At 59.7% G+C, this 24812-nt stretch overlaps 1 protein-coding gene and 1 pseudogene across 1 annotated transcript in view; one reads left to right on the top strand and one right to left on the bottom strand.

The window, feature by feature from the left end:
• LOC136570728 (uncharacterized) overlaps nucleotides 1–24812 on the top strand; it is a 2607743-nt pseudogene that overhangs the window by 1777563 nt on the left and 805368 nt on the right.
• The window catches only part of LOC136570729 (uncharacterized), a 2347277-nt gene that overhangs the window by 1629342 nt on the left and 693123 nt on the right, over nucleotides 1–24812 (bottom strand).

Genomic DNA, 24812 nt, shown 5'->3' with positions numbered 1-24812 from the left:
TATGTTGTGTGTGGAAGCAAAATGGAGGGCACAGTGTTTCGTCCTGGGTTTCTTCTTCATGCTTCTTCCTTCTTCTTCATGGGTTTGGGTGGCTTTTTGTAATTGGGCAGAAATTCCACATTGCAGGCTCTATGGGATCAGTTATTGGGTTAAAAGGGAAAATAATCTAGGTGTCAGTTCCTAATTGGATAGTTTAGTCTTAAAAGACCTTGGAACAAGAGATTGTTGGCCATTTTGTGCCTTCTAATGAAAAGCTGCTGAACTCCCAGTAATGAGGCTGTTTTACTGATAAGAAATAATAAACACTTGAGTCTGAACATGAATTACTGTCTCAAGTGCCTTCAATCCAGAGCCAGTGAAACCAACAACTGGTACCCCACAGCTTGAGGTAGTGCCAAGGCAGAACTTGTTCATGCTCTTTTCCCCTGGTGATTTTCTACTCCCGTTCAGACTCTGATAGCAAAGCCATGCTCGTGACAAAAGATTGACCTTGGCATCCTGGGGCACTTTCTGGGTGGGTGTTTGAATCTGCTTTTCCAGGCCTCGGGCTGAGCAGGGTGAGGCCGAGGCCTGGGCCCCTCCAGGCGGCGCCGGGAGCCCCGGGGCAGCGGCGAGGGGCGGCCCTGAGGGGCGGCACAGGGGGCATTTCCCCCGAGCGGGCGGGCGGGCGGGCGGCGGGGAAAGGCGCCCTGGGCACAAGGGCAGGCACAAGGGCCCCGGCTCTCTGCAGTGCGGGCGGCCCAGCGCCAATCGCTGCTCCCGGAGCTGCTGCCAGGGCCGGGTCTCCTCCCCGCCGCTGACCCTGCACCTGCAGCGCTGCCTCCGGCTCTGCCGGGCTCCCCGGCACGGACGGCAAGGACGTGGACACGCTGCAGCAGGGGCCCAGCAGGGACACCCAGATGGTGCCGGGGCTGCAGCTCCTCTCCTACAAGGAAAGGCTGACATAGCTCGGCTTCTTCAGCCTGGGAAAGAGACCCAGCCTTGATCCAGCTGTGGCCTTCCAGTACCTGAGGGCAACACACAAGAAAGCTGGACAGGGACTTTGTATGAGGGCAGGCAAGGACAGGACAAGGGAGCATGGATCCAAATGGAGAGAGATTAGGTTTAGGTAAGGGATCAGAAAAAAGACTCTCCTGGAACAGGTTGCCCAGAGAAGGTGTGCGTGTCCCGTCCCTGACAGTGTTCAAGGCCAGGCTGCATGGAGCTCTAGACAAGCCGGTCCAGTGCAAGGGGTCCCCAGCCACAGCAGGGGGGTTGCAGCCATGGGATTTTCCAGATCCCTTCCAAGCCAAACCATGCCACGACTCCATGATTCTGGGATACTTCCCCTCCTCATCCTCTAGCAGAAAAAGAAACTTGGCCCCAAGTTCCACACTGCAGACCATGTCTTTTGGCAGCCTGCAACTGTGTCAACAGAGGATGAAAAGAGATGACATTACTGACACGATTTCCCTTTTCTACTTGAAAAGTAAATGCTCTGCTCCTGTCCACTCTGGCAAAATTGTCAGAAGAGGCAACTGTTCCCCATGAAATGCTTGGTCTCATGCAAAGAAGAAAGAAGCCAGAAGCCAACAGTCTTCGTTATTGCTACATTGTTTTCTTTGGTTACTTCTCTAATAGGAATGACTTTGGGGTGTGATTTGTTTGTTTCTCTCTTTTGTTCCTTGGGGCACGCGGTGGCTCCTCCGTTGGGTTCGCGGGGGCAACGGAGGAACGGCCGCGAGCTCCGGAGGCTCCGCAGCAGCAGCAGCAGCAGCAGCAGCAGCAGCAGCAGCAGCAGCAGCAGCAGCAGTGCTTCTCTTGATTGGTTTTGCACTCGACTTCCCACTCGCTCCCCATCCTCTTCTCCCTCTCACACTCACTGTACTCCCGTCCCGTGCTGGGCCACGCCGTCCATGTTCCGCCTCTCCCAGCCCGGCTGATGCCGCGTCCCGCAAGGGGCCCCTCGGCGGGGCCGCCCCATGCCCGCCCCTGCCCGGCCCGCCGTGGTTCTGCCTCGGCCGGGCTCTCTCCGTCCTGGCTGTGGCGCCGCTGGAAGAGCCGCTTGCTCTGGTGCTGGCGGAGCAGTGTGGGCTTTTGGCTGCACCTGGCGCTGGCTCTGGCCCAGCCCCGGCCGAGGCCCCGGGCCCGAATGAAGCCCCTGCCACGGTTCCGCCCGCAGCCGCCCCGCTGCTGCCCAGCTCCTGCCCCGTGGCCGACAGCGTGGCCGGCAGCTGCCCCGCTCCGAGCTCCGCCGCTCGCCAGCTCGGCCGCCGGCCCCGAGCCGCCGCAGCCCGGGGCAGCTCGGCAAGCAGCAGCGCGCCGGGCGGGCGGGTGCCCTGGGCAGAAGAGCGGCAGCGCTGTGCCGCCCGCAGGGGCAGCGGCGGCTGCGGCAGCGTTTACTCCGGTCCCTGCCTCACCGACGGCGCCCCGGGAAGAGACGGGGCCGGCTCGGAGGGCGGCGGGCGATGAGCTCAGCCTTGGCTCGCAGGCGGCCATCAAGCGAGTGTCCCGGGAGCGCATCTCGGAGTGGGCGTGGCTGGGGAGTGAGCGGGGCCAGCGGGAGGAGCCAGCGGGGCGTGCCGGGCGGGCCTGAGGCGAGGCCCAGCAGGGCGGCAGCCGGAACGCTGCGAGGGCAGCGAGCGTGGAGTGAGCGGGGGCCGCGCAGCGCCCCGGGCCGGGCCATGGCGAGCCGCGGTGGGGCCGGGCAGGGGCTGCCTGAGGCGCAGCGCAGCATCGGCCCTGCTGATGGCATCACGGTCCCCCCGCAGCACAAGCGCGCCCTTGTGGCCCTGGAGCTGGCGCTGCTGTGGATGGTGTCGCGGCCTGGCTTCTCCAGCGTCGTGAGGCTCCTGGACTGGTTCGAGGTGCCCGAGGGCTTCGCGCTGCTCATGGAGCGTCCGCAGCGCTGTCAGCACCTCTGGTACTTCCTGCACGAGCGGCGGTTCCTGACGGAGCCCGTGGCGCAGGGACTGTTCCGCCAGGTGCTGGAGGCCATGGGGCACTGCAGCAGCCGCGGCGTCCTGCACCGCCACATCAAGGCCGAGAACGTCCTTGTCGACCTGGCCACGGGCGAGGCGAAGCTCATCGACTTCGGCTGCGGCACGATCCTCCAGGACACGTTCTACACCCGGATGTCAGGTGAGCCCAAAGCCGGGGCCCAGCCGGGCAGCGGAATTCCCCCCTTGGCTAGCAGAGGGGGAAGAGGGAGGGAAGGAAGGAGGGAAGGAAGGAGGGGGAATCCACCTTCAGCCAGCTGCAGCCAAGTTGCTTTGTGGCAGGGCAGGGGCTGGCTGTTGTGGAACGGGAGCTGGCTGGGAGGGAGGGAGCAGCATGGGCCTGCTGAGCTGCGCCTGTGTCCCATGGGAACGCAGGAGTACAGCCCACCGGAGTGGATCCTCTTTGGCTGCTACCATGGCCAGCCAGCCACCATCTGGTCCCTGGGCATCCTGCTCTATGAGCTGCTCTGAGGGCACCTTCCTTTCCACAGCAACGAGGACATCGTCCGGGGCCAGCTCTTCTTCCCACCCTGGGTGTCTCAAGGTGGGGATGCGCCTTCAAGGCATGAGGGGAAGAACAAACAGGGTTGGGAGGGGCGGCTGGCACATAAGCGTCCTGCTCTTGCAGATGGTGAGGAGGTGCATCTCCTGGGCTTAGCTGGAGGAGGTGGCACCTGTGCCTCTGTGCTGGTGTCCTCCGCAAGAGAGGATCGATAGGAAACTTTTGGCTGCAGCTCTGAGCACTCCTGGTGTGGCCTGGGCACTGTGGAATGTGGGAGAGCATGGACAGGAGCCTTGTCCCGCTGAGCGGCGGTTTCTGGTTTCTCTCCGCAGAGTGCCAGCACCTCATCAGGTGGTGTTTATGCATGGAGCCCACAGACAGGCCAGCACTGGCAGACCTTTTTGAGCATTCTTGGCTGCAGGAGCCCTGCCTGGCCCAGGAGACAGCAGAGATGCCTCCCTGTGCACAGGAGGATCCAGGAGCCCAGCAAGCAGCAGCGGCACGCGTCTCGTGGCGCTGGAAGAAAACCCCGGAGCGTTTCCCTGCGGCCGCGGCACGGAGGAGAGAGCGCAGCCAAGGAGATGCTGCTTCCGCTGGTCCCCGTGAGCTGTGGAGGGAGCGGCTCCGTGCTGCCCGTCCCATTGGAGAAGTGGTGGCAGTGTGGTGAAGGTGTCATGGACTGGGACAGGGGAAACATCCCCCTGCAGCTCAATGGCATCGTGATGTCCCCGCAAGCTGAGGCACAGCTGGCGCGTTCTTCTGGAGCACGACGTGGAGCTGGGAACACCATCCTGGAGCTGGCCGCTGGCGGGGCAGAGCCGATTGGCTTTGGCTGCAGCCCCTGCCTGGAGGACACGCTCTGCGCCCCGATGGAATCAAGATGAGTCCCCAGCCGGCACAGGGGCGGGGGATGCTGGTGCTTCCAGGCACGGCAGGGTTCGGCCTGGCCACGCGCCGGAGGTTCCCCGCTCGGCGGCGCTGGGGAATATTAATTTTTCCGCTGGCCGCCGAGCTGCTTTTTGGCAGGACAGGGGATGGATGTTGTGGAAGGGGAGCCGGCTCCTGGCCTTGCTGACAGCTTCTGCCAGCCAGCCTGGCAGGGGCTGAGGCGGGGGCAGCCAGCCTGACAAAAGCATCCATCCATGTGGATGGGGGCGGCAGAGGGGGACGGGTTCCGAAGCCGTGCCCCAGCTGGTCTGCTCTGCACGCCCTTGAGGAAGGGGTGCGTTTACGGGCCGGAAAGGTGGGGATTTTCCCCACCCGTGGACAGGTTTAATTCTCACATGGAGTGGTCAGACCCTCCTCAGGCCCATGAAACAGTGAGAGGCTTTGTGTTTTTTCTTGTTTCCAAGTCTTGTTTTGAATTGACTTTCATGCAATTGTTCTTTGTTTTTCCCAGGAGGATTACACCTGGTGCCCGGACCGGACGGGGAAGCGCCTGCAGCGTCCATGGAGCGCGTCCAGTGCCAGCGCTGCCCCAGGGGCCACGGTCTGCAGGGACAGCCCCTTCCAGAAGGAGGAGGACCTGGTTTGGGATCGGCTCCTCTCCTGGCAGCAGCTCTCCAGAGGTGGGCACCCGGCTCCACAGCTCGGCTGGCAGAAGGGCTCCGGGCAGGCGGCAGCGGGCACACGGGCATCCCGCTCTTGCAGCTGCTGAGGAGGTTGCTGTGCCGGGATTAAGCAGAGGAGGTGGAACGTGGCCTGCCCCGCTGCCCTTCTCTAAAGACAGAGAATGAGTCGGGAGGTTTGGGCTCTGAGCACAGCCAGCAGCCTGCCCGGGCACAGGCCATGGCGGGACAGGGGGACAGGAGCCTGCTGCCACTGACCGTGGCTCTCTGGTTTCTCTCCGCAGGCTGCCAGCACCTCATGCCATGGGAACGGCACCGCTCGGCCTGCCAGGCTGGGAGGGCTGGAGGGCGGCCGGTGTTCATTTGCTGTCAGAAATAAATTGGGTTTTTTGTCATTGTCATCATCGGAGCGTTTCTTTCCTCCTTTTCCAAGCTCTTGGCCTACTTTCCTCCAGGGTAATCTTTTTTGTCCTTCCTCAACCGCTTGATGGCATTTGGCAGGGGGGGTTAAGCAACGTGAAAAATTCAACAACAGCTCCCGTTGCCAACTGCAGCAGCCCCTTCAAGAGCCCTGAGCTTCCACCAAGGTCAGTGTGTGCCTTGCAAAAGGAAGTGCTTTGCAGTGATGGGGTTGTTGCCCTGCTGCAAAAGCTGGGAGGAAATCAGAAATGGAAAAATGCCAATTTGGCTCAACCACCGCCCAGGTTCTTCATCTTTTCCCTCTTCTCCATGACAGGCAGGCAGGGCTGGACTCCAGCAAGGTTCAAGTCCTTGGTGCTCTCTGGCATCAAAGGGATCAAGTAAACTCTTGCACGCAGGGACTACAACAGGGCTTCTTGTCAGATCCCAGGAAATTCCTCTGGCTGCCCTGGAGGACTTGAGCCCCTGCCCAGGGCGCTCAGAGACCCTGGCACAGAGCCCAAGACCCCTGTGCCTTTGATTTAGCCCTTGGAAAAATCAACCTTACATGAAGAATTGTGAGCCATGACAGTTTACGTAGAATGATAGTGAATTTATCCCAGGGTGAAAAATAGATTTTTGGGGTTTCTAGAATGGGGCTTCAGGGGGCAAGATGGAGGAATCTGGACGTGTCTAGCCTTTCTCCTTCTTCTTGGCCTTCATCTTCTGCTGTGATGTTGGCACTTTTAGAATGGTTAAGAGTAGAAGCTTACTGTCTAACATAGGTGATAGGTATTGGAAAGTAATTGTAAATATCGTACAGGTAGTTTTTAGGATTAAAAGATAACACCGCCCTGGGGCAGGCAGAGTGCCTTAGACTGTCTTGCTGAGAGGACCTTGGCAGTACAGGAGAAAGAATTTTATAGATAAGATACAAGAAACAACCTTGAGAGCGGGAAATGAAGAGCTCTGACTCCTTCTTCGAGCACCGGGCTGGGAAAAGAGACTTTGGAACTTATCTCGGGCTCACTCTGACCAGCGAGAGACCCCGAGAGCATGAGTCCGTAAGACGAAGTCTTGAGGGATTGGCTCCAAAACATAAATATCCTTGTTGGCTGTGTCTTCTTGACCAAGAAATCCTTCAAAGCTCTTGTAACTACAAGTCTTGCAGCCCTGTGAGCCATGCGGTGCAGATGTGAGCCAAACTCACCCTTCCTGTCTATGTAGAAGAGAAGAAAAAGCAATGGCATCATCTGAAAAACTCAGAGGTCCGCTCTCTAGCTCCTTCCAAACTCCTTCAAATGGCCCAAAGTGGGATTTAGCTACAAATAGATGACAAGGACTCTTAGTGCTGGCTCTTGGACTCCAGAGCAGCTGCTTTAGAATCTTTCACAGAACCCTGTGCAGTTCTGTGGTGCCAGAAATGGATCATTTGAAGAAACTTTCCCAACTGACTTGCATGGAGGTTTGTTTGAAGGGTATTTGAGGAGAAAGGCTCGCGGCAGAGCTCTGGGCTTTGGCCTAGCTGTGTCCCCTGCTGATTGTCAAGTGTGCCATCAGCTGCAGGGCTTTCTGGGCTACAACTATCATCAAGTCACTGGGACTTGCTCTTTTTGGCCTCTAAAAGCTGGAGCCACTTTCGGGGCAAATTTGGAGACCTCATCTCTGGGAGGATGGAGCAGCTAGGATTTTCCCAGTTGCTGGGAATGGTTCTCCAGGCCCTGGGTGTAAAACGGGGCTGCCCAGCAAGTGCAGATCTGCAAGATGATAAACAATTGTCTTGGTTTGAAAAGAGAGGTGTCTGCTAAGGAAGGCAGAAGCCTTCTCTGAAATGGAAAATGTCAAACCCCTCCCTTCAAATGATTCTCATTTAGAAATTCAAATGCTCTTGGGAAAAGATATGGGGATAGGACTGAGCCCGCAGAGCCGGGCAGCGTTTGCTGATGCTCTGAGCCCTTCCTAAAGATCCTGTGCGGGCTGTCTCAGACACCTGGGGCCAGGGATTCCTTCCAAGCTGGGCCACTTTGGCTGGGCCGGGGGTGGCCCCGGGGCAGAAGGCAGTGTGTGCAAGGGCCCTGGGTGGCACGCTGCAGCACGGTCACCGTGCCATGGAACGGAAGCCGGTGTCCAAGGCCCCTTTGTGACACGTGGGAAATAGAAGCTTGCCCGGCTGCTGGCAACACGCAACGGGGCACAAGGGGACAGAGCGGTGCCGTGAGGAGCCCCCGCACAGCGCACTCGCTCCCGTCTGACCCGGAGCTTCTCCGCGGCGCTGTTCCTGCAGCTGAGCTCGAGGCCAGAGCACAGGACTCGCTGACCCGTGGCCTTCCTGAGGCTTCTATTCTGCAGCTGCCCTCAAGGGCAGAGCGTGGGACTTGGTGCCCCGGAGCTTTCCCAAGGCATCTCTCCTGCAAGTAGCTCCAGGCACAGCCATGGAGCAGAGACCCCCGAGAGTGCCCAAGCTGGCCTGGATGGAGGAGGAGGAGGAGGAAGAAGAAGGCCCTGGAGCTGCCCCAGCCCAGGAGACAGAAGAGGTGGTGCCGTTCCATCCACCGCAGGAGGGTGAGTGGCAGAGCTGGGCTGTAGGGCTGGAGCCTGCAGTCAACTTGGGCCCATGCCATGCCATGCCATGCCATGCCATGCCATGCCATGCCATGCCATGCCATGCCATGCCATCCCCTGGGGAAATGCCCATGGACAGGAGGGAAGAGGGGCCGGGCAGACACCCCGCAGTGGCCGTGCTCCATCCCCTGGGGCATCCCGGGGCTCTCCCTGCCTGGGCAGCGCAGGGCTGGGCTCTGTTCTCCGGCCTCTCCCGCAGCCCCTCAGCTCTGGCTGCGCTCGCTCTTTGCCAGATGCAGCCCTGGAGCGCACACAAGAGCAGGAATCCAGCCGTGGCCGCTTCCGCAGAACAGCGCAGGTACCTGCAGCCACCCCCACCTGGGCTGGGCCTGCTGTCCCTGCTCAGCCCAGCACCGTGTGTGCAGCACTCCATGCAACATCCCCGGCTTCTTGCCCTTCTCCTACAGCTCGTCTGCGACTTTATCCGGAGCATTGGGCAGGAAGAGACCAGCACCATGGGCACTGGGCTCAGAGCTCACTCAGAGCTCCTCAGTCATGAGACCAGTGCCGCCCTGCTGGATTTGCTCCTGGAGAAGGGTGTTGCCAGGCCAGAACAAGTGAGCAGCCTGGGGCCAGGCTTCAATTCCCCCATGAGTCCCGTGGCTTCCCCAGCCACGCCTGCTGGTCCCTGGGAGCCTTTGAGGCCATGGCAGTGCGCTGACAAGGGAAGCACTTCTCTGGGGACCCTGGGGACATCGCTCCCTCTGGCAGCTTTCCAAGTCTCCCCGTGCCTTCTCCAGGTGCCAGCCATGGTGAGGTCCATTCACCGATGGCTCCTGGCCAATGATTCTGCCCAGCACAGGCTGGACAAGGCCCTGCTGAATCTCACCAGAGCACACCCGGGTGAGGCAGTGGTGACGCTCCTGCGTGTGGCCCCGTCCTGTGACAGGTATGGGGCCCACCTGCCCAGAGGGCTCAGGCCTCCCCAGCCCATCACCCTGTACCGCCTGGCCCAGGCGTCTGAGCAACAGAGAGTTCCAGGGCCCTCTGGCTGCTGCCATTCCCAGGCCTGGCACGTCAGCCCCCGAGCCTGCTGCCATGCTCCCTTGCCGCCCCTCAGGGGCCTGTCCCCACAGGGCTGGGCTGCCTGGCTGCTGCTGGCCAGGCCCAGTGGGCACAGGCAAAGCCGGCGGTCAGCCCGGGCCCCTAGGGATGCCCAGGCCACGGTGCTGTGTCTGAGACCCCCCTGAGACAGAGCTCTAATCCCACAGAGCTGCCATCTCCATGTGGAAGACCATCATGTGCTCGTCCAGGACTGCAGAGCCAGTGCTGCTGATCCTCCTGGATGTGCTGGGCAGCTGGCCAGAGCGCAGCACGTGCACCTCCGATGGGGACAAAACGGGTGTCTTTGGCCTGGCTGTGAGTTTCTGCAAGTGGCCTTTGCTGGCCACAAGGCCGCCTCTCCAGCAGCTCTCCATCCTCCTTCCCCCACTGCATCTCCCTGCCTCAGGCACTGGCCTCAAACCTGGCCCAGGGGCAGCTTCAGGCCCACCAGGCCCTGTGCTCCCCCTGCCAAGGTCTCTCTGGGCCTCTCCCTGCCCTGCTCGGGCCCTGCCCCAGGGACACCTGGGCACTGAGCGCTGTCTCGGGGGTCTTTGTCCCTTGCAGGCAACCGTGGTGATGTGGAAGATGCTCCAGGAGCCCCATGTGCCACGTGTAGTGACGTCATATTTTCCCCAGCTATTTGTGCATCTGCTCTTCCAAGTGTTCTTCAGCACAGAAGAGATGCCACAGGAGGTCGATGCCTTCTGGAAGGAATGCCTGCAAGAGCATGGCCTTGCCACCAGCCCCAACAGGTGCTCCATGCCAGTCCTCCTGTCCCTGCCACGTGGCCTGCCAAGGAGCCAGTGCTGCCAGGGTGACCTGGCCTTTGCTGTGCACACAGGTTTGCAGTGCAGAGCCTGAAGTCCCTGCTCTGCCGAAAGCAGTACAAGGAGGTGGTGGTGTCAGTGGAACGCAAGCGTGGCTGGGACACGCTGCTCTGTGCTGACACCCGCCACTATGCCGTGGGTCTGCTGGCCAGGTGAGACTCCCCTTCTCCCCATTGCTCCCGGCATTTGTGCCTTGTGCCCGGGCTGTCCCACACAGTCCCCATGGCCCTGGGTCACTGGGCCTTGTCACCGAGGGACAGCCAAGCAGAATGGAAAAGGCTGGGAGGGGAGAGAGCACAGGAGGAAACACCTCCTAAAGGGCCCAGGTCCCCTTGCAGGACGGTGGTGAAAGACCAGCAGAGAGATTTGCTCAGGTTCCTGGTCCCTTTTTCGCCCTCCTAGGGAGATGCGCCATGCTTGTCTTGGGTTAGGTGTCAGTATTGCACTCCACCTCCTCCGGCTGCTCAGCACACAGGAGCCACACTGGGATCTGCCCGCCCTGGCGTTCCTTGTGGAGGTGAGCCGGGTGTGCAGCGCTGCCTGGCTGAGCTGCCTCCCAGCTCTCTGCCCTCTGGGAGCCGCAGCCACCTGGGACGCTGCCCGCGCCCTGTGCTGCTGCTGCTGCTGCTGCTGCTGCTGCTGCTGCTGCCTGGGCCCAGCCCTGTGCGGCTCCGGGCTCCTGCCGGCCGGCTCCCCCATCACTGGCCTGTGCCTTTCAGCTCCTCGAGTGCCTGGATGCCAGTGAATGTGGTGACAGTGTTGTGAAGGTCTCTTCAAGGTACCTGCAGAGCGAGTGCAGGGAGAGGCGTCGCCTGGCGCTCAGGGCCCTGCTGGAGCTCATTGATGATCCCTCAATGGTGAGAAGGGGGCGGTGGCTGAAGCTGCGCTGGGAACGCAGTCACTTGGCCTGGCCTGGGCTTGGGGCGCTGGAGCAGCTGCTCCCAGCTCTCCTGCCTCCCGCTTCAGCTGCCCGCGTGCTTCGGGACAGGCCTTTGGCCTCTGGGCCCTGCGGCAGCAGGATGGCCTTTCACAGACTTGTGTTCCGCACAGGCCGAAAGAATGTGGAGCCTGACCCAATGCCTCATGGACCTACTGTGCGACAATGATGCAGAGATAGCTGGCATGACCCTCATCACACTCATCTTTCTATTCCTGCACAAATCACATATTCTGATGTCAACCCCCATTGCCCTGCAGCTGGCTGAGGCGCTCCTGCCACTCTTTGACCACGTAAGGCTCTGTGCCCCCAGCCACAGCCACTGGCTGCTGCCTGGAAACTGTGTGCCCTGTGCATTTCCAGCCCTGTGCCCAGGGGGGCCTGCAGGAGCCAACGCTGAGGTAGTTTTTCTTTTTTTTTTCCTACAGGATAATAGCCAGGTCCAGCTGCTCTCCATCAAACTCTTCCGAGACATGATGGAGTATTTGGAAGAGAGAGAAAACCCTTTGGAAAGCCCTGTGCAAAAGAGCTTGCTTGCACTCTTCTTCCACTGCCATGATGAGAATCAGCGTGTGGCAGAGGTGAGGACTCGTGGGCTGCTGCTGTTCCCCTGGCAGGGGGCTCGGCTGCCTCCTGCCCTGCGCCTGCTGGATCGCAGCCTCCTCCAGGCTATGGCACGGGGATGCGGGTGCTGTGCCCTGGGCTGTGGGGCCATCTCGGCGTCCCTGCTGCTCTCCAGGCTTCTCGGGAAGCGCTGCTTTGTGCGGTCAAGTTGATGAAGAGGAGGGATCTCAAGAAGCTGGTGAAGGAGCAGAAACTGTGCAAGTTCAGCGAGTGCCTGGTAAGGAGGGCCTGCAAGGCCCAGGCTCAGGCTGGAGAAGGCCCCTGAGGGCGGCGCTCAGTGTGCGGGCCGGGCAGCTGTGCCCCTGCCCGCTGCGGCAGCCAGAGGCCGCGCGGGCTCCTCTCCAGGCTCCCGTGGGCCCGAGCCGGGTGCCCGTGGAGCCCCGGCCCGGCGGGGCTGCGGGGCAGCACCGCGGCTCCCCGGGCAGCAGCCGGCCCGCTGCCCCCTCCCCTCGGGAGCCCTTGGCCGGCGGCTGCTGGCCGCGCCTCAGGGCTGCGCAGGCAGGGGAGGCCGGGGCCGGGCGCAGGCAGCGCCCGGCCCAGGGGCTGAGCCCGCGCCAAGCCTTCCCTCCTGCCGCTCTCTGCAGCTGGCAGAGGACAGGAGCCGAGCGGCCGAGCACCTGCGCCGGGCCCTGCGCTACCTGCAGAGCCCACAGGAGCCCCTGCGAGAGGCGGCCATCAGCTTCATGGGTGAGCCACGAGCCCGCGCCCCCTCCCCGGCCCGACCCGCCGCAGCTCGGCCCCGGCCCCGCCTGCTGCCCCGGCAGCGCCAGCCGGGCCCGGCGCCGTGGAGCCCCGCCTGGGCTGGGCATTGCTGCTGCCGCCCTCTGGCAGCCGTGCCCTGGGGCGGCAGCGTGCGCCAAGGGCCGGGCTGAGCCCTGCCGGGCCAGCAGCCCGTGTGGCCACAGCGCCGGCAGCGCCGCTGGCAGGGAGCTGTGCCGCTGCCGCCGTGACAGGCTCTGTGTTCACAGGCATGGCCGGGCGGCGCCTGAGGGGGCAGCAGCGAGAGCTGCAGCTGATCTGCACTGGTGAGTGAGGGCAGCGGGCTGGCAGCGGGGGCTGCCGGGGGGGAGCTGCAAGCCCTGCCCCGGCTGCGGAGGGCTCTGCTCCCGTGGCCAGAGCACACTGAGCTTTCAGGGCCACGGGGGCCATTGCTGGCCCGCAGCTTCGGCCTGATCGCCTTGCTCCCTGCTCCCTCCTGGCCATGGCAAGAGCCGCCTGGCATGGCCCTTGCTGGGGGCTCTCCTCGGCTCCCCACACATCCGGCTCTGACCGTGGCTCTGTTGCTCTCTCTTGCAGCCCTTGAAGACAAAACAAATGACATCAGCCTCGCCGTCGGAAGCCTGGCAATTCAAACCCTCTGCATCCTCAAGTCAGGAGAGCGGGCTCCCATCTCCAGCTTCCAGTGGCTCCGAAATCACCTGCGCAGGGCATGGAAGACACGGCCTCGTCTGTCACTGCTCGGCTGCCTGCCCTGCCGCAGCTCCGTGGAGAGCTGATCCCAGAAGCTCTTTTTGCTGGGGCCACCTGAGTCAGCAGGAATTTTCTTTTACTTCAAGTATGTTTTTTTCTTTTACTTCAAGAATGTTCTTCTTTTTTTTTTTTCCCTTTACCATGTAAATATAGACTGTGTTCTAATACACAGACTGCCAGGATCTTTCTTTTGCTGCCCAGGGTGCGCAGGGCCTAGGGGAAGAGGGGATAAAGGGTGCTTGTGCTCAGCCAGCTGCCCAGGCATGCAGTGGGCAAGGGGAAATGGCCAGAAGGCCCTTGGCCTTTGGTGGTTCTGCTGAAGCCTTTGTGCTGCCCACAGAGCGGCTGGGCAGGGGCCGGAGCTGCGGGGATCCCTGCCAGAGCGCTGCCTGGAGATGGCCACAAGCCCTGTGCCAGGCAGGAAGCGCCATCCGTGCCCTGCTGCCCGTCTGCTGCTGGCTGCCTTGCTGAGGGCTCCCAGGTGCCTCTGCATGGGGCTGCTCTGGAGCTGCTGTGGGGCTGCGGCGCTGCTGCCGGGCAGCTTGGCCGGGCTGGGGCAGGGCCTGAGGGGCTGGGGCGCTGGCAAGCCCTGAGCAATGGGGCTGTCAGAGGCCACAAGCAGCCCCCTGGCAGCCGCCTTCTTCCTGCCAGAGCTGACTTGCCAGGCGGATCCTGGGCACTCTGGAACTAACAGCATCTGTGTTGTTGGAAACCAAATGCAGGGAAATCACAGACCTTTGGTCTTGTCAGCAAAGCTTAGAATTAAACACAGGATTTGATCGGACACCTTGGAAAGGGCTTCCAAACTTAGGTGCTGGGAGAAGGGAGAATGCGGATTTCTAGTTCATAGCAGAGACACCGGGAGGAAAGTTGAAGTGGAGGAAAGTTTAATGTGTTAGAGTCCAAGATCTAGAAAATATCAAAGTAGTTCCAATGGTAAACAAGAAGTTTAAGATGCAGTGCTGGAGGTTTGTGTGTCATAACACGATTGGCTAAGGAAGCTTACAGCTTACACTGTGGCATGAGTGTCTCATGTCTCGCGGCCCCTCCTCGAGACCCCTCTCAGGACCCATCCGCAGCCCCCAGGTCCCCCCACAATGCCCCAGGACCCCTCCCCAGACCCCCCCAAACCCCCAGACCCTCCTGGACCCTCCCCCGCCCCCCCCCCCCAATCCCCTCTCAGGCCCCTCCCGCTCCTGTCCCGAGCCTGGCGGGTCCCAGCGGCAGCGGGGAAGGGGGCGCCGCTTCTGGCTCGCCTCTGATTGGCTGGGGAGGCGCTGGAAAGGCGGGCATTGCTGAGGGTAGCCGCACCATTATTGGTCGGCTTGGGGACGGGCAGCTCGTGATTGGTTGGTTTGCGGCGGGGCGCGTCGCTAATGGCTGGGAGCCCACACACACAGCGGATTAGGGAGATTGTGAGGGGAGAGCGGCTGAGGTGGAGCTGAGGCGGGGCCAGGGGGAAGCTTGAGAGGGTGTTGAGAATTCTCAGGTGGGCTTAGGGGGAACTGAGGGAAATTGGGAGAGTCTGAGGGGATTTTGAGAGGAACTGGAGGATTGTGAGGGGATCTGGGGGGTTTTGAGGTATGATCCCAGTTGCCCCAGTTGTAGTCTCAGTCCTCTCAGCATGGTTCCAGAACCTTCCAGCCGATCCCAGTTGCTCCCAGTGGGTCACATTTTCCTCCCAACATGGGCCCAGTAGCTCCCAGTAAGCCCCAGTCAGGTTCCATTCACACCCAGTATAATCCCAGTATGAGTGTAGCCACTCCCAGTATGATCCCAGTCCCTTGCAGTCTAATCCCAGTTGCTCCCAGTCACTCCCAGTCTGATGCCAGTGCCCCCAGAGTGATCCCAGTTGCTCCCAGCATGGGCCCAGCTGTTCCCAGTGTGCTTCCATCACTCCCCTATGGTTACAGACACTCCCAGGATGGTCCCAGTTGAACCCAGTTGCCCCTGCTCTAGTCCCAGTCCCTCCCCAGATGATCCCAGTCCCTCCCAGCTTGGTCCCACTCACTCCCAGTTGCCCCCAGTGTGGTCCCAGTTCTCCCCTGCATGGTCCCAGTTGTTCCCAGTGTGGTTCCAGTTCCCCCAGTATGGTTCCAGACACTCCCAGTATATCCCAGTTGCCCCCAGCATGTCTGCAGTCATTCCCAGGCACTGCCAGTGGCCCCAGTAAGGTGTCACTTATCCCAGTATGATCCCCCAGTCATGCCCAGTATATCCCAGTTGCCTCCAGCATGCATCCAGTCCTTCCCAGTTCCTCCAGTTTGCTTGCAGCATCATCCCAGTTTCCCTCAGTTGCTCCCAGCTGCCCAAAGTGTGATCCCAGTCGCTCCCTTTCAACCCCAATATGATCCCAGTAAGCTCCAGTTTGATCCCAGTCACATGCCAGCCCTCCCAGTGTGGTCCCAGTATAATCCCAGTTGCTTCCAAACTCTCCCAGTATGGTCCCAGCTGCCTCCAGCGTGGTTCCAGTTGCTTCCTGGATCAGCCCAGTCAGTCCCAGTATGATGCCATTTGCTGCCAGCATGCTCCCAGTTGCTCCCAGTCAGGCCCAGTACGGGGGATGATGTGCAGGATGTGCTGTCAGTCCCTCTCAGATCCTCCCAGTATTAGTCCAGTCCCTCCCAGTATGATCCAAATAGGAGCCCAGTGTGCTCCCAGTCCCTGCCAGTATGAACCAGTTGTGCTCCACATGGTTCCAGTTGCTCTCTTTCACCCTCACTTTTGTTCCAGTCACTCCCAGTATGTCCCAGTGCAGCCCAGTTCCCTCCAGCATCTTTGCAGTTCCTTCCAGTATGATCCCATTTGCTCCCAAGCACTCCCAGTCAGCCTCAGTGTAGTGGCACTCACTGCCAGAATGATCCCAGTCAGCTCCAGCATGATCCCAGTTCATCCCAGTATAAGCCCAGTTTTCTCCAGTCACCCCCAGCGTGCAGCCAGTCACTCCCAGTTGCTCCTGGCATGATCGCAGTTATTCACAGCTGTTCCCAGTCACCCTCAGCATAATCCCAGTCACTCCCAGTATATCCCATTTGTCCCTAACATGGTGTCAATTGCCCCCCGCAGGCTCCTACTCGCTCCCAGCATGATCTCAGTATGATCCCAGTATGATCCCAGTATCCATCAGTGTGATCACAGTCTGCCCTGATACGGCTGTATGATCCCAGTATGATGTCAGTACAAAGCCAGTACAGCCCCAGTCACTCCCAGTATGATGTCAGTACAAAGCCAGTACAGCCCCAGTCACTCCCAGTACGATCCCAGTGCAGCCCAGTCCCTGGCAGTGCTGCCACTGCTGGGATCCCCCAGGCCTGTGTGCGTTCCCCCCTGGCGGATGTGCCGAGAGGAGCCCCAAGGGCTGGCAGTGGCCAGGCAGGGTCCCCAGCAAGGCCCAGTTTGGATGTGCAGCCCCCAGTTTGCCCAGTTTGCCTCTCCTTTGGCCCGGGCCGGCTTCCCCCCGCCCGCAGCGGCTGGGAGCAGCCGAGAGCCCCGCGCTGCCCATGCCGACCTGTCCCGGCTCCATCGCCGCTGCTGCCACGGGCTGCGAGGGCTGCGGGAACGGGACACCGAGGGTGTGGCTGCTGCTGGGGGAGGAGGAGGAGGGAGGGAAGGGCAGGGATGGAGGGGGAGGAGGAGGCGGGGTAAGGGGGGAGGAGGAGGAGAAGGAATGGAAGGGGCGGGATGGAAAAGGAAAGAGAGCAGCGATGGAAGGAGGAGAAGGAGGTGGGGTTACGGAGGAGGAGGAGAAGGGATTGAAGGGGGAGGGATGGAAGTTGAGAACGCAGTGGGGATAACACAGAGGAGCTAGAGGGGGTATGGAAGAGGAGGATGGGAGGAAGAGGAAGAGGAGGGACAAGGGCGGATCAAGGCTGAGCTGAGGGAGCCATGCGTTCCAGCCTTGCCTGAATTCGCAGCCCCCACCTGTGGGATCATCGCCCCCCCCCCCCCCCCATGGCGCAGGTGGGCGGGGAGGGGGAGCCCGGCCCGCATATCCCGGGGGGTCCCTGGGTTGGGTTTTTGGGGGGATGTTTGGAGAATGAAGAAGTCCAAGGCTGAGCGGAAAAGGCCCCTCGGGGGGACATCGGGGGGTGGCGGTGGCGGCTGCCGGCAGAGGCAGCCTGGAGGAGCAGAGCCCTGTGTCCCCCAGGAGGCCAAAGTGGGGAGGCCAGAGAGGGGGGAGCGCCGCCATTGGCAGGAGCCTCAAGAGCCTGGAGAGGGGCAGGGGGGACTCCTTGGAGCCGCTGCAGCCCAGGGCAGAGAATGAGGGGAGAAGGGAGCCCGGGAGCCCAAACAGCCCCGGCATCCCGAAATGGGGAGAGCCAAGAGGGGGGAGCTTTTGGCATTGCTGGCACTGCCAGCAGCCTGGGCAGGGCGGGCACCCAGGAGAAGGGGGAACCCCAATCCAAGCGTGACCCGAGCAGCTGGGACAGGGGGGAACCCCCGAACACCAGAGGGGAGGGACCAGGGACGGGGAACCCCTGGGAGGCTTTTTCAGGGCTGAATCTTGGTGTTTGGGAGGTTTTTCTGGAGCCCACATGGCCGGACTAGAGATGTACCTGGGCAGAGAGACCTTCAAACTCAACGTGTGTTGGCATAGATGGAACAGGAAAGCCTTATAAATATTATTGACTGGCTTTTCATTCCAATCTTGCTTATAGTTACTATATTCTCAAAAGCTTTTGAGAATATAGAAACTATAAGCAAGATTGGAATGAAAGCAAGCTTTTAGATAGCTTAGTTACTGAACAAAAGGAAAACAATGGTGTGGCCCGACTGAAGGTAATCCTCTTCTGATGAAACAATTCCCTCTGCTTGCAGACAGGTCCAAGGGCCCCAGCAGACCCTACTAGCTCAGCAGAAGGGCTCCAAAGAGGAGTTTTTAGGGTTTAAAATGTAACACAGTATGGTGATGTAATGATTCTTACAGGCTGTATGTAAATGCTAAAGGATTTGTATCTTGTACTGGACTGGTTAGTGAGAAATAGAATATTCAACACAGAAGAAGATTTATTGATTGTAACAGGAACCTTACACTCTTACACTCTTCCCCTCTTACTCTCTCACCTTCTCATCCTCTCTGCTCCTCTCTTCTCTCAGGCCTGCTCCAAGCTGTGGCTGGCAGCTCCAAGCAGGGCCCTGCACCCAGGCCCTTTGCAATAAACCACAAGTTCCACGGCCTGGCTGCAGAGATCTCTCGTCTCCGTCCATCCCGACCGTGCTACACCCGACACTCCTACAAACGCGCTCATCCCTTGTTTTCCCCAAACCAGGATTTCCCATTGCCAACCCTGAGAGGCTGCGAGGAAGAGGAAGATGCCCCGGGACACTGAGGCAGGTGAGGAGGAAGTCAGTGCCCCTTTCCCCTCTGTGCTGCTCCATCTCCCAGCCCAGCACGGCCCCCGGCTGCAGCACAGCCCTGGGGGGATCTCGTTGCCCTTGCCTGTGGCACGGAGGCAAATCCCATGCTGTCCTTGTCCTTCCTCGCCCAGAGCAGGAGCTGAGCATGGAGAGCAGGGAGGACAAATGCCCACGGCAGAACCTGGTGGCAGAGGCCGTTTTGAGCGGCTCCACGGTGCAGGAAGCCAACGGGGAGGAAAAGGCCCAGAGATGCCGCACGAGGAGGGGCTGCAAACGCAGATGGCGGGGATGTGAGGGGGAAAGAGGTAGCCTGGGCTGGGAAGGCGGCCAGAGATGGAGCCAGAGCTCGGAGCTGGTGCTCCATGAGCAGCTCCATGATGGGGAGAAGCCCCACACATGCGTGGAGTGTGGGAAGAGCTTCAGGTGGAACTCCGAGCTGATCAGGCACCAGAGGATCCACACTGGGGAGAGGCCCTACGAGTGTGGGGAGTGTGGGGAGAGCTTCAGCCGGAGCTGCAACCTGATCCTGCACCAGAGGACCCACACTGGGGAGAGACCCTATGAGTGTTCCAAGTGTGGGAAGAGGTTTCAGACCAGCTCCCATCTCCTCCGGCACTATCGGATTCACACAGAGGAGAGGCCCTTCCAATGCCCCGACTGTGGGAAGGGATTCAAGCACAACTCTGACCTCGTCACCCACCGGCGCATCCACACAGGGGAGAGGCCCTACGAGTGTGATAAATGCAGGAAGAGGTTTCAGACCAGCTCCAATCTCCTCCAGCACTATCGGATTCACACAGAGGAGAGGCCCTTCCAATGCCCCGACTGCGGGAAGGGATTCCAGCGCAAATCCGACCTTGTCAAGCACCAGCGCATCCACACAGGGGAGAGGCCCTATGAGTGTCCCCAGTGTGGGAAGAGCTTCTCCTGCAGCTCTAACTTGACCCAACACCAACGGAGGCACCGGTAAGGGAAGCCCTGCGAGTGCCCCGAGTGCGGGAAGAGCTTCGTGCGCTGCTCCAGCTCCATCCCCCACTGGAGGAGGCACTTTGGGCACAGCCCTGGTCACTCACATTCCCTGTGATCCATGTTGGGAACACACCTGGCTGCTTGTTCTTTGGTTTGGCCTGAATTTTTTTCTCTTCTCCATCTCTCTCTACTCCAAAAGTCTGGAGGGATGGAACAGTCACCTCAAAACCACTCATATTCCACTGAAAATAACTGAATTTTAACCCCAAAGGGCTCAATTCCACCTCAGATTGCTTGTTCCTTCCTCAAAAAACTCAATCCCAGGCCAAACTCAATCCATTCCACAGCTGTCAAGTTGAGATGGAGTTGGAAGGAGATTGGGAGAAGTGGGATCCCAATTTGGAGCAATGGGATGGGGATTGTGTGTGCCTGGGTGTGTGGGATGTATTTGATAGCAAATAAAACTTTCAGAGTTACTGATTTCTGTCCCGTTCATTTTCAGTCATTTCTGTTTGCAGAGTGCCACCTTCTCAGCTGATTCAATTCCTATAAAAATCCCATTTTTAAAATCATCTAGCCTCTAACAATTAAAAGCCAATATCAAAATAAAACCACGCACCCCCAATAAATCTTTTAAAAATAATTTTAATTGTTTTGGAGTACTTAAGGATGTTATTAAAGTTTAATTGTTTGGTTGAAATGTCTGAGAAATTATAGTGGTGTTTGGTTTTGTGTTTAGTATATTTGTAATACGAATTGTTTTACTAAGGTGTGTTAGATTGTATGTTAGTTTTTTAGATATTTTTTATCTAAACTACATTAGTCATCAAGTTAAAACTTTCAAAAGGTATTTCTTGATATATAATTTGTTTATTTATATGCATTGGTAATATTATAGTAATAGTTGTTGGTTTGGTTTGACTCATTCTTGGAGTATTGTAAAGAAGAGTTGAGATTTTAATATTTTATTTTTATTATAATTACTTAATTTCAATTATTATTTCTTTGTTTATAATTTTATTGCAATTTGTTGAGGGGAAAGGAAGGAAGTTCAAGGGCAGGAACATTTTTTCCTGGCTGGGAACTGGAATTCCAGACCCTGGGAGTGTGTGCAGGACCCCACAGACTGGGATCAAATATGGGCTGGGATCAAATATGGGCTGGGATCCTTTGGATTGGGGCTGCACAGACTGGGACCATATGGATCAGGACCACACAGACTGGGATCAATTGGCCTGGGATCAAATATGGACTGGGACTGTTTCTGAAAGTAACTTTGTTCTATAGTTTTTATTTCTGGTGTTAATTAAGCTTGTGAAAAGGCTGCTTGTGTTAAACTGCCTGCTTGGGTGGGATAACATCCAATGCACCCAGGATGAGGACACCTGTACAGATCTGCCAACTATCAGCACTCCCCGTCTGAAGGCACAGTGCACCAAGGCCCAAAAACTGGAGGTGATAAAGAGAAGGAACCAAAACCACAGCCAAGAAACACACATGCTCTGAAAAGGCAGACCCAGGGAGGGGCCATGTAAAATCATTCCTGGAATATGTAAAGTAGTTTATGGATATGCATGAGGCTCTATGAATATGCACCAGGCTGATGTAAGGGGAAAGGTATTTCAGGGCAATGCAGATTCCTTGGTTGTGGTTTTAGTCCATTCTTATCACCTCCAGTTTTTGGGCTTTGCTCCACTCTGACTCTGAGAAATTGAGGTTTTGGGATTTTTAGTATGTTGTGTGTGGAAGCAAAATGGAGGGCACAGTGTTTCGTCCTGGGTTTCTTCTTCATGCTTCTTCCTTCTTCTTCATGGGTTTGGGTGGCTTTTTGTAATTGGGCAGAAATTCCACATTGCAGGCTCTTTGGGATCAGTTATTGGGTTAAAAGGGAAAATAATCTAGGTGTCAGTTCCTAATTGGATAGTTTAGTCTTAAAAGACCTTGGAACAAGAGATTGTTGGCCATTTTGTGCCTTCTAATGAAGAGCTGCTGAACTCCCAGTAATGAGGCTGTTTTACTGATAAGAAATAATAAACACTTGAGTCTGAACATGAATTACTGTCTCAAGTGCCTTCAATCCAGAGCCAGTGAAACCAACAACTGGTACCCCACAGCTTGAGGTAGTGCCAAGGCAGAACTTGTTCGTGCTCTTTTCCCCTGGTGATTTTCTACTCCCGTCCAGACTCTGATAGCAAAGCCGTGCTGGTGACAAAAGATTGACCTTGGCATCCTGGGGCACTTTCTGGGTGGGTGTTTGAATCTGCTTTTCCAGGCCTCGGGCTGAGCAGGGTGAGGCCGAGGCCTGGGCCCCTCCAGGCGGCGCCGGGAGCACCCGGGGCAGCGGCGAGGGGTGGCCCTGAGGGGCAGCACAGGGGGCATTTCCCCCGAGCGGGCGGGCGGGCGGGCAGCGGGGAAAGGCGCCCTGGGCACAAGGGCCGGCACAAGGGCCCCGGCTCTCTGCAGTGCGGGCGGCCCAGCGCCAATCGCTGCTCCCGGAGCCGCTGCCAGGGCCGGGTCTCCTCCCCGCCGCTGACCCTGCACCTGCAGAGCTGCCTCCGCCTCTGCCGGGCTCCCCGGCACGGACGGCAAGGATGTGGACACGCTGCAGCAGGGGCCCAGCAGGGACACCCAGATGGTGCCAGGGCTGCAGCTCCTCTCCTGCAAGGAAAGGCCGACACAGCTCGGCTTCTTCAGCCTGGGAAAGAGACCCAGCCTTGATCCAGCTGTGGCCTTCCAGTACCTGAGGGCAACCTACAAGAAAGCTGGACAGGGACTTTGTACAAGGGCAGGCAAGGACAGGACAAGGGAACGTGGATCCAAATGGAGAGAGATTAGGTTTAGGTAAGGGATCAGAAAAAAGACTCTCCTGGAACAGGTTGCCCAGAGAAGGTGTGCGTGTCCCGTCCCTGACAGTGTTCAAGGCCAGGCTGCATGGAGCTCTAGACAAGCCGGTCCAGTGCAAGGGGTCCCCAGCCACAGCAGGGGGGTTGCAGCCATGGGATTTTCCAGATCCCTTCCAAGCCAAACCATGCCACGACTCCATGATTCTGGGATACTTCCCCTCCTCATCCTCTGGCAGAAAAAGAAACTTGGCCCCAAGTTCCACACTGCAGACCATGTCTTTTGGCAGCCTGCCACTGTGTCAACAGAGGATGAAAAGAGATGACATTACTGACACGATTTCCCTTTTCTACTTGAAAAGTAAACGCTCTGCTCCTGTCCACTCTGGCAAAATTGTCAGAAGAGGCAACTGTTCCCCATGAAATGCTTGGTCTCATGCAAAGAAGAAAGAAGCCAGAAGCCAACACTCTTCGTTATTGCTACATTGTTTTCTTTGGTTACTTCTCTAATAGGAATGACTTTGGGGTGTGATTTGTTTGTTTCTCTCTTTCGTTCCTTGGGGCGCGCGGCGGCTCCTCCGTTGGGTTCGCGGGGGCAAGGGAGGAACGGCCGTGAGCTCCGGCGGCTCCGCAGCAGCAGCAGCAGCAGCACCACCACCACCACCAGCAGCAGCGCTTCTCTCGATCGGTTTTCTGCTCGACTTCCCACTCGCTCGACATCCCCTTCTCCCTCTCACACTCACTCTACTCCTGTCCTGTCCCGTGCTGTCCGTGTTCCGCCTCTCCCAGCCCGGCTGATGCCGCGTCCCGCAAGGCGCCCCTCGGTGGGGCCGCCCCGTGCCCGCCCCTGCCCGGCCCGCTGTGGTTCTGCCTCGGCCGGGCTCTCTCCATCCTGGCTGTGGCGCCGCTGGAAGAGCCGCTCGCTCTGGTGCTGGCGGAGCAGCGTGGGCTTTTGGCTGCGCCTGGCGCTGGCTCTGGCCCAGCCCCGGCCGAGGCCCCGGCCCCTAACGAAGCCCCTGCCGTGGTTCCGCCCGCAGCTGCCCCGCTGCCTCCCGGCTCCTGCCCCGTGGCCGACAGCGTGGCCGGCAGCTGCCCCGCTCCGAGCTCCGCCGCTCGCCAGCTCGGCCGCCGGCCCCGAGCCGCCACAGCCCGGGGCAGCTCGGCAAGCAGCAGCGCGCCGGGCGGGCGGGTGCCCCGGGCAGACAAGCAGCAGCACGGTGCCGCCCGCACGGGCGGAGAGGCCTCCCCTAGAGCAGCTCTAGCGGCAGGGCCCGCTGCTGGGCAGCGGCGGCTGCGGCAGCGTTTACTCCGGTCCCCGCCTCGCCGACGGTGCCCCGGGAAGAGACGGGGCCGGCTCAGAGGGCGGCAGCGGGCGGCGGGCGGCGGGCGACGAGCTCAGCCCGCCGCTGGCCGTGGCTCGCAGGCGGCCATCAAGCGAGTGTCCCGGGAGCGCATCTCGGAGTGGGCGCGGCTGGGGAGTGAGCGGGGCCAACGGGAGGAGCCGGTGGGGCGTGCCGGGCGGGGCTGAGGCGAGGCCCGGCAGGGCGGCAGCCGGAACGCTGCGAGGGCAGTGAGCGTGGAGTGAGCGGGGGCCGCGCAGCGCCCCAGGCCGGGCCATGGCGAGCCGCGGCGGGGCCGGGCAGGGGCTGCCCGAGGCGCGGCGCAGCATCGGCCCCACTGACGGCATCGCGGTCCCCCCGCAGCACAAGGGCGCCCTTGTGCCCCTGGAGCTGGCTCTGCTGTGGATGGTGCTGCGGCCTGGTTCCGCGGTGTCGTGCGGCTCCTGGACTGGTTCGAGGTGCCCGAGGGCTTCATGCTGCTCATGGAGTGTCCGCAGCGCTGTCAGCACCTCTGGTACTTCCTGCATGAGCGGCGGTTCCTGACGGAGCCCGTGGCGCGAGGGCTGTTCTGCCAGGTGCTGGAGGCCATGGGGCGCTGCAGCAGCCGCGGCGTCCTGCACTGCCACATCAAGGCCGAGAACGTCCTCGTCAACCTGGCCACGGGCGAGGCGAAGCTCATCGACTTCGGCTGCGGCACGATCCTCCAGGACACGTTCTACACCTGGATGTCAGGTGAGCCCAAAGCCGGGGCCCAGCCGGGCAGCAGAGTACCCCCCCTGGCTGGCAGAGGGGGAATAGGGAGGGAAGGAAGGAGGGAGGGAAGGAAGGAGGGGGAATCCACCTTCAGCCAGCTGCAGCCAAGTTGCTTTGTGGCAGGGCAGGGGCTGGCTGTTGTGGAACGGGAGCTGGCTGGGAGGGAGGGAGCAGCATGGGCCTGATGAGCTGTGCCCGTGTCCCATAGGAACGCCGGAGTACAGCCCACCAGAGTGGATCCTCTTTGGCTGCTACCATGGCCAGCCAGCCACCATCTGGTCCCTGGGCATCCTGCTCTATGAGCTGCTCTGTGGGCACCTTCCTTTCCACACCAACAAGGACATTGTCTGGGGCCAGCTCTTCTTCCCACCCCGGGTGTCTCAAGGTGGGGATGCGCCTTCAAGGCACGAGGGGAAGAATGGGATTGGGAGGGGCAGCTGGCACATAAGCGTCCTGCTCTTGCAGCTGGTGAGGAGGAGGATCTCCTGGGCTTAGCTGAAGGAAGTGGCACCTGCGCCTCTGTGCTGGTGTCCTCCGCAAGAGAGGATCGATAGGAAACTTTTGGCTGCAGCTCTGAGCAC

This window comes from Molothrus aeneus, unplaced genomic scaffold, assembly GCF_037042795.1.
Source record: "Molothrus aeneus isolate 106 unplaced genomic scaffold, BPBGC_Maene_1.0 scaffold_36, whole genome shotgun sequence".
In the NCBI taxonomy this organism is placed as follows: domain Eukaryota; kingdom Metazoa; phylum Chordata; class Aves; order Passeriformes; family Icteridae; genus Molothrus; species Molothrus aeneus.
This window is presented reverse-complemented; position numbering and strand designations above follow the sequence as displayed.